Source organism: Cicer arietinum, chromosome 1, assembly GCF_000331145.2.
Source record: "Cicer arietinum cultivar CDC Frontier isolate Library 1 chromosome 1, Cicar.CDCFrontier_v2.0, whole genome shotgun sequence".
Taxonomy (NCBI): domain Eukaryota; kingdom Viridiplantae; phylum Streptophyta; class Magnoliopsida; order Fabales; family Fabaceae; genus Cicer; species Cicer arietinum.
This window is the reverse complement of record NC_021160.2, coordinates 52988639-52997465: the sequence shown is the minus strand read 5'-3', so window position 1 is coordinate 52997465 and position 8827 is coordinate 52988639.

Sequence of the window (8827 nt, the reverse complement as noted above, 5' to 3'; positions counted from 1 at the left end):
ATATATATATATATTTTACGGTACATTCGGTAATTAGACATTTACTTCTACATTTAATCTTTAAATTAATAGTTAAATTTATTTTTAAAAAACTATTTTCTATTATTTAAAAAATCATAATAATTAAATATTATTTATTAAAAATATCAACGAAATATTTAAATTTTTTGAATTTTTATTATTAATAATATAAAATATAAAAAATTAGTATAATACATATAAACAATCAATATAAACAATGAAATATTTTTTCTTGTGAAATAATATTTCTTAAAATATATAAGTTGACAAATAATTATGTAATACATAAAAATAATCATTACTTTAATATTGATTTAGGTCTATATTATGCAACATGAATTTGATCGATCGGTTATAATTGGAGGTAATCACAAAAGATTATTGGATTTGAATCATCTACCACACTTCATGTAGCCATTTCAAAGATGCATAATTTAAGGGAAACAAATTTCAACATATATTCAATTTAGATCCATATACTTATAGCCATTTTCAGTACATCAATTATAAAGAATCCAAATTCGAGATTTTTTAGAAAGTATATCTTGTAAGAAAACTAGATGTATAAAACTTTCACTACGCCAGAAATGACATTTAACAGCGCCCATTTTACAGCGCTTTCTAAACACAAGCGCTGTTGTAATTATATTTTAAAAATAACGGAACCTATTACAGCGCTTTTTAGGTGAAGCGCTGTAAAACAAGCGCTGTAGTAGGTCATATAACGTTTGCGCATCACGTTATAAGGATTTTACAGCGCTTGCTAAACACAAGCGCTGTTGTAATTATATTTTAAAAATAACGGAACCTATTACAGCGCTTTTTAGGTGAAGCGCTGTAAAACAAGCGCTGTAGTAGGTCATATAACGTTTGCGCATCACGTTATAAGGATTTTACAGCGCTTGCTAAACACAAGCGCTGTTGTAATTATATTTTAAAAATAACGGAACCTATTACAGCGCTTTTTAGGTGAAGCGCTGTAAAACAAGCGCTGTAGTAGGTCATATAACGTTTGCGCATCACGTTATAAGGATTTTACAGCGCTTGCTAAACACAAGCGCTGTTGTAATTATATTTTAAAAATAACGGAACCTATTACAGCGCTTTTTAGGTGAAGCGCTGTAAAACAAGCGCTGTAGTAGGTCATATAACGTTTGCGCATCACGTTATAAGGATTTTACAGCGCTTGCTAAACACAAGCGCTGTTGTAATTATATTTTAAAAATAACGGAACCTATTACAGCGCTTTTTAGGTGAAGCGCTGTAAAACAAGCGCTGTAGTAGGTCATATAACGTTTGCGCATCACGTTATAAGGATTTTACAGCGCTTGCTAAACACAAGCGCTGTTGTAATTATATTTTAAAAATAACGGAACCTATTACAGCGCTTTTTAGGTGAAGCGCTGTAAAACAAGCGCTGTAGTAGGTCATATAACGTTTGCGCATCACGTTATAAGGATTTTACAGCGCTTGCTAAACACAAGCGCTGTTGTAATTATATTTTAAAAATAACGGAACCTATTACAGCGCTTTTTAGGTGAAGCGCTGTAAAACAAGCGCTGTAGTAGGTCATATAACGTTTGCGCATCACGTTATAAGGATTTTACAGCGCTTGCTAAACACAAGCGCTGTTGTAATTATATTTTAAAAATAACGGAACCTATTACAGCGCTTTTTAGGTGAAGCGCTGTAAAACAAGCGCTGTAGTAGGTCATATAACGTTTGCGCATCACGTTATAAGGATTTTACAGCGCTTGCTAAACACAAGCGCTGTTGTAATTATATTTTAAAAATAACGGAACCTATTACAGCGCTTTTTAGGTGAAGCGCTGTAAAACAAGCGCTGTAGTAGGTCATATAACGTTTGCGCATCACGTTATAAGGATTTTACAGCGCTTGCTAAACACAAGCGCTGTTGTAATTATATTTTAAAAATAACGGAACCTATTACAGCGCTTTTTAGGTGAAGCGCTGTAAAACAAGCGCTGTAGTAGGTCATATAACGTTTGCGCATCACGTTATAAGGATTTTACAGCGCTTGCTAAACACAAGCGCTGTTGTAATTATATTTTAAAAATAACGGAACCTATTACAGCGCTTTTTAGGTGAAGCGCTGTAAAACAAGCGCTGTAGTAGGTCATATAACGTTTGCGCATCACGTTATAAGGATTTTACAGCGCTTGCTAAACACAAGCGCTGTTGTAATTATATTTTAAAAATAACGGAACCTATTACAGCGCTTTTTAGGTGAAGCGCTGTAAAACAAGCGCTGTAGTAGGTCATATAACGTTTGCGCATCACGTTATAAGGATTTTACAGCGCTTGCTAAACACAAGCGCTGTTGTAATTATATTTTAAAAATAACGGAACCTATTACAGCGCTTTTTAGGTGAAGCGCTGTAAAACAAGCGCTGTAGTAGGTCATATAACGTTTGCGCATCACGTTATAAGGATTTTACAGCGCTTGCTAAACACAAGCGCTGTTGTAATTATATTTTAAAAATAACGGAACCTATTACAGCGCTTTTTAGGTGAAGCGCTGTAAAACAAGCGCTGTAGTAGGTCATATAACGTTTGCGCATCACGTTATAAGGATTTTACAGCGCTTGCTAAACACAAGCGCTGTTGTAATTATATTTTAAAAATAACGGAACCTATTACAGCGCTTTTTAGGTGAAGCGCTGTAAAACAAGCGCTGTAGTAGGTCATATAACGTTTGCGCATCACGTTATAAGGATTTTACAGCGCTTGCTAAACACAAGCGCTGTTGTAATTATATTTTAAAAATAACGGAACCTATTACAGCGCTTTTTAGGTGAAGCGCTGTAAAACAAGCGCTGTAGTAGGTCATATAACGTTTGCGCATCACGTTATAAGGATTTTACAGCGCTTGCTAAACACAAGCGCTGTTGTAATTATATTTTAAAAATAACGGAACCTATTACAGCGCTTTTTAGGTGAAGCGCTGTAAAACAAGCGCTGTAGTAGGTCATATAACGTTTGCGCATCACGTTATAAGGATTTTACAGCGCTTGCTAAACACAAGCGCTGTTGTAATTATATTTTAAAAATAACGGAACCTATTACAGCGCTTTTTAGGTGAAGCGCTGTAAAACAAGCGCTGTAGTAGGTCATATAACGTTTGCGCATCACGTTATAAGGATTTTACAGCGCTTGCTAAACACAAGCGCTGTTGTAATTATATTTTAAAAATAACGGAACCTATTACAGCGCTTTTTAGGTGAAGCGCTGTAAAACAAGCGCTGTAGTAGGTCATATAACGTTTGCGCATCACGTTATAAGGATTTTACAGCGCTTGCTAAACACAAGCGCTGTTGTAATTATATTTTAAAAATAACGGAACCTATTACAGCGCTTTTTAGGTGAAGCGCTGTAAAACAAGCGCTGTAGTAGGTCATATAACGTTTGCGCATCACGTTATAAGGATTTTACAGCGCTTGCTAAACACAAGCGCTGTTGTAATTATATTTTAAAAATAACGGAACCTATTACAGCGCTTTTTAGGTGAAGCGCTGTAAAACAAGCGCTGTAGTAGGTCATATAACGTTTGCGCATCACGTTATAAGGATTTTACAGCGCTTGCTAAACACAAGCGCTGTTGTAATTATATTTTAAAAATAACGGAACCTATTACAGCGCTTTTTAGGTGAAGCGCTGTAAAACAAGCGCTGTAGTAGGTCATATAACGTTTGCGCATCACGTTATAAGGATTTTACAGCGCTTGCTAAACACAAGCGCTGTTGTAATTATATTTTAAAAATAACGGAACCTATTACAGCGCTTTTTAGGTGAAGCGCTGTAAAACAAGCGCTGTAGTAGGTCATATAACGTTTGCGCATCACGTTATAAGGATTTTACAGCGCTTGCTAAACACAAGCGCTGTTGTAATTATATTTTAAAAATAACGGAACCTATTACAGCGCTTTTTAGGTGAAGCGCTGTAAAACAAGCGCTGTAGTAGGTCATATAACGTTTGCGCATCACGTTATAAGGATTTTACAGCGCTTGCTAAACACAAGCGCTGTTGTAATTATATTTTAAAAATAACGGAACCTATTACAGCGCTTTTTAGGTGAAGCGCTGTAAAACAAGCGCTGTAGTAGGTCATATAACGTTTGCGCATCACGTTATAAGGATTTTACAGCGCTTGCTAAACACAAGCGCTGTTGTAATTATATTTTAAAAATAACGGAACCTATTACAGCGCTTTTTAGGTGAAGCGCTGTAAAACAAGCGCTGTAGTAGGTCATATAACGTTTGCGCATCACGTTATAAGGATTTTACAGCGCTTGCTAAACACAAGCGCTGTTGTAATTATATTTTAAAAATAACGGAACCTATTACAGCGCTTTTTAGGTGAAGCGCTGTAAAACAAGCGCTGTAGTAGGTCATATAACGTTTGCGCATCACGTTATAAGGATTTTACAGCGCTTGCTAAACACAAGCGCTGTTGTAATTATATTTTAAAAATAACGGAACCTATTACAGCGCTTTTTAGGTGAAGCGCTGTAAAACAAGCGCTGTAGTAGGTCATATAACGTTTGCGCATCACGTTATAAGGATTTTACAGCGCTTGCTAAACACAAGCGCTGTTGTAATTATATTTTAAAAATAACGGAACCTATTACAGCGCTTTTTGTGAAGAAGCGCTGTAAAATGTGCATAACAAGCGTGCGTTGTATTTACATGTTTTATAGCGCTTTTATGAAAGCGCTGTTGTATCATTTACGGCGCTCGTTTCCACAGCGCTTATTTTTTTGAAAAAGCGCTGTAAATGGCTTAAAAAAAGCGCTGTAAAAGCCGTTTTTTCGCGTAGTGTTTCAAATAAAGATTTTGGTTAGTTATGATTATATTGTCATTTACTTTTTTTTAATACACCAACTAACACTCTACTGATTATTTTATGAGAAAAATATGTTTTATGGTCTTTTAAATTATTTAATGATATTATTAAATTAGTCCTCGAAGTTTTTTATTCTCAAATAGGATCTTTAGTGATAAAATATGAACTTTCTAAGTTTTAGTCTAACTTGGTCAAAAAGTGCTCACGTGGACATTTTAATGTTGATTTATCAATAAATCAAACCTACGTGGCTTTTAGGTAAAGTGAACTTGATCCACCACTTGCATAGAAAAATAAGTCATACCATAGAATATCACACAAACTGAACAAATCTAAGGACATTGGCATAATCCACCCAAACCATAGAAAACTTTGTAACACACTTGACCGATTTTTAATCCAAACCACATAAAAACTATAACCATATATGAAAGAATGGATATCAAACCCAGAACTTGTAGATTAAAATTTTGAAATTCAAATCCAAAACCCACTCAAGAAATATGATAATGTAATTAATGTTTTTCTATGTTCCAATTTTTAATGTTCTTTTATTTTTTGTTATTAAATTATTGAACAACGAAAAGAAGTTCTCAAACGACACAAAAATCTTAGTGGATCGATTACGTAGGAGCGACAAAAAATCTTATTGGAAACACTCCCATGTAACTTCATATCTTTAGCTTTCAACTTGTTTGTAATTTTCTACTTGGTTATTTGTGACAGTGATTGTTTAAGAATGATAAATTGAGTTTCTTTGGTTATACATATTTATTTATAGACAATAGTCAATTCAATTCCTATTTTCTTGGCTTTATTATTATTAAATTTCTGAGTGTAACTAAGAAGGTTGAAAATATTATTAAAGAAAATTGATTTATTTTATCTAAAATTTTGAATTAAATACATTAATCATATTTTTGCTTATGTTTAGACTGAAGAGTATATAATTTTAAGAATGCTAACAACACATATTTTAATCCATTTTCTTCTATTAGTTGAAATTCACATAGATTTTACTAAATTATATAGGTGTCATATAAATTTTACTCAATAAAAATGATAGATTAAAAACATGTATTATTAACATTATTTTAATTAATTATTATTTTTAAAATATAATTGTTTAGCTAAAAGTCACATAGTTTTTTTATTGACAAATCAATATCAAAATGGTAACATAAGCACATTCTAACATAATTAGACAGAAACTAAAAAAGAAGTAAAAATATACACGGTTTATAACTTAAAGTATTTATTTAGAAAAAAAATTAAAAGATTAATCTAATACAATTTAATAATTTAAAAACTGCAAAGTGTAATTTGTTTAATTTATAGTATAAAAAAATGTCTTTATTAGATATTCAGTTATCGCCATGTGATATTTTTGTCCTATCCTAGTATACGTCAAATTTTGATCATAAAACTGTCGAATTGGTTAGTGACATTTGGTAGCTGAGCACGGTCACTATTATGAACATAGCTCAAAATTGGTAATTTCAGATTAATCAAGAATCATTAAAAAACTTTTTTTTTTCTAATTTTATTTATAAGAGCATCTTATATAATACATGAATGGAATATTTTTGGTAAAATATTCCAAAGACTTAATTCCATCTAATCAAAGTCGTTTTCAACAGATGTACTTGTAGACAGAGATGTCAGTCTGACATGATTTGTCTCAATTGCAAATCATAAACTCTAATTTAAGGAAATGATCAGTCATTATCAGCCAACTGTTGTTTAATAAGACATAACATTAAGCAACAAAATAAGCAACTTGTCAAGCTAGAAAATATATGGAAAAACAACAAATTGGATGACCGTTAGCCAAAATACATAATATCGGTTAAGTCGGCACCATGATTCACTTCTCTTTATTATTTCTCATTTTGTTGTCTTTTTATTTACTAGTTTATACAATAATAACTACTATTTTGACTAAATAAAATAACCACTATTTCTATTATTCTTCTTTAAAAGAAAATACGAAGTATTTGAAATGTGCACGACTTATTATCCTTTTGTTTGAAATTTGAATATCAATAATATATAGTTTAATTTATTGGTGCTAACAAGTTTTCAAAAAGGAAGGGATAAACTATTCAAAATTATTAATGCATATACAAATGAGAAGATCATAAGAACACATTAATAATAATAATAATAATAATAATAATAATAATAATAATAATAATAATAATAATATATAATTCAGGATTTTTACGAAAATTAATCACCTCCAAATGGTAATGTATTTCTACTTATAACACTAATAAAAACAGATTGTAGGTACATTTTAATTTTGAAATGACTCGACTTTTAGTCCTAACAAAAATCAAAACATTTTACCTTCTACTTTAATGTTCATATAAACAATGAGTTTTTTTAGACGCAACATCACTCTTCAATCACAATATGAGTTGGTGCGGGAGTACTCGAGTATTCTTCGAAATAGTGCTGCCTCTTAGGGCCAAAAGTAGCCTTAAGATAAACATACATCAACAGAAAAATACATTTTTAAATATATATGATCAACATATATGATAGAGATAAATATAATAAAAAAGTTAAAGAAAAATATGATAAAATAAAAATGTACTATCTAAGCTCTTATCATATCTTGTGTCTAACGCGCATAGTACACTACATAAGATTATATGTTAAATTATTAGATAACATTACATTAGGATATAGTGTGTTCAATAAAATTATACAAAACAACAAAATTACCTATGTGTTGAGTGATATATAAAAATATAATATTTTTTATTTAATTTAATTATTTTTATGTTTAAATATGTATTTTGTCTCTATAACTATAAATATATTATTTTTCATTTACATTAAAAAAAAATGTGTTTCTCATCCTTACAAATATATTACATTTTCTTTTCGGTCTTTATTTTATTTTAGTCCATAAAAAATTAGTATCTATAATATGTAGGATGTAGAATATTGATTTTAGTCCCTCCATTATATATGAGCTACATAAGGAATAAATAAATATTACACACATATTACAAATATCAATTTTATATGAATAAATTTTGCAAAGATTAAAACAAAACAACAAAAATCAAGACTAAAATAAGGTATATTTGTAAGCACTAAAAACAAAAATATTTTTTATAAACACTAAAAGTAAAAAAATGGTATATATAGAGGGACTAAAATCATATTTAAAACATATTTTGAAAATTTTAAATTTAGTTATTTACTTTAAATAATAATATATTTTATTATTTTTTCTATTTAATTTTTGTTTTGTTATAAATTGTAATCTTTTGAAATGACAAAGTTACACATAGTATTTTAAAATAAGTTTTTAAATTATTTTATATATTTTTTACATTTAGTTTTAATTTATTAAATAAATAATTTTTTATTAATTATTTAAGTTATATTTAAAATGTTTTTTGTTTGCTTTAAATACTTTAATTAGTAAGATATTCATGCATTCACAAGAGTTCAACTTCTTAGTTTGATATGTGTCCTATGTATGCATTTTTTTAGTTAGTATATCATAATTGATCTTATTTTTATGTAGATAATATTAAGGATATTAATTTTAAATAATTTTTTTAATGACAAATATGTGTCTCTTGTATAATTTTAATAATAAATTATGATTAATATATTATTATAATTTATTGCTATTTTTATTTATAAGATATAAAACAATACCAGATATATATCATTTGTTACATATTTTTGTTATATATTTACTAGTGATAAATATTTGTCATGTTTTTTCTTATATACCAATAACAAATATTTATCTCTTATTTTTAAATCAATCAATGACAAATATATGTCTCATGTTTTTATATGTATCTATGACATATATTTGTCCCATAATATTTTTATATTTATCGGTGATAAATGTTTGTCTCTTGTTCGTTTGTATATTAGTGACAAACATTGTCCCCTATTATTTTA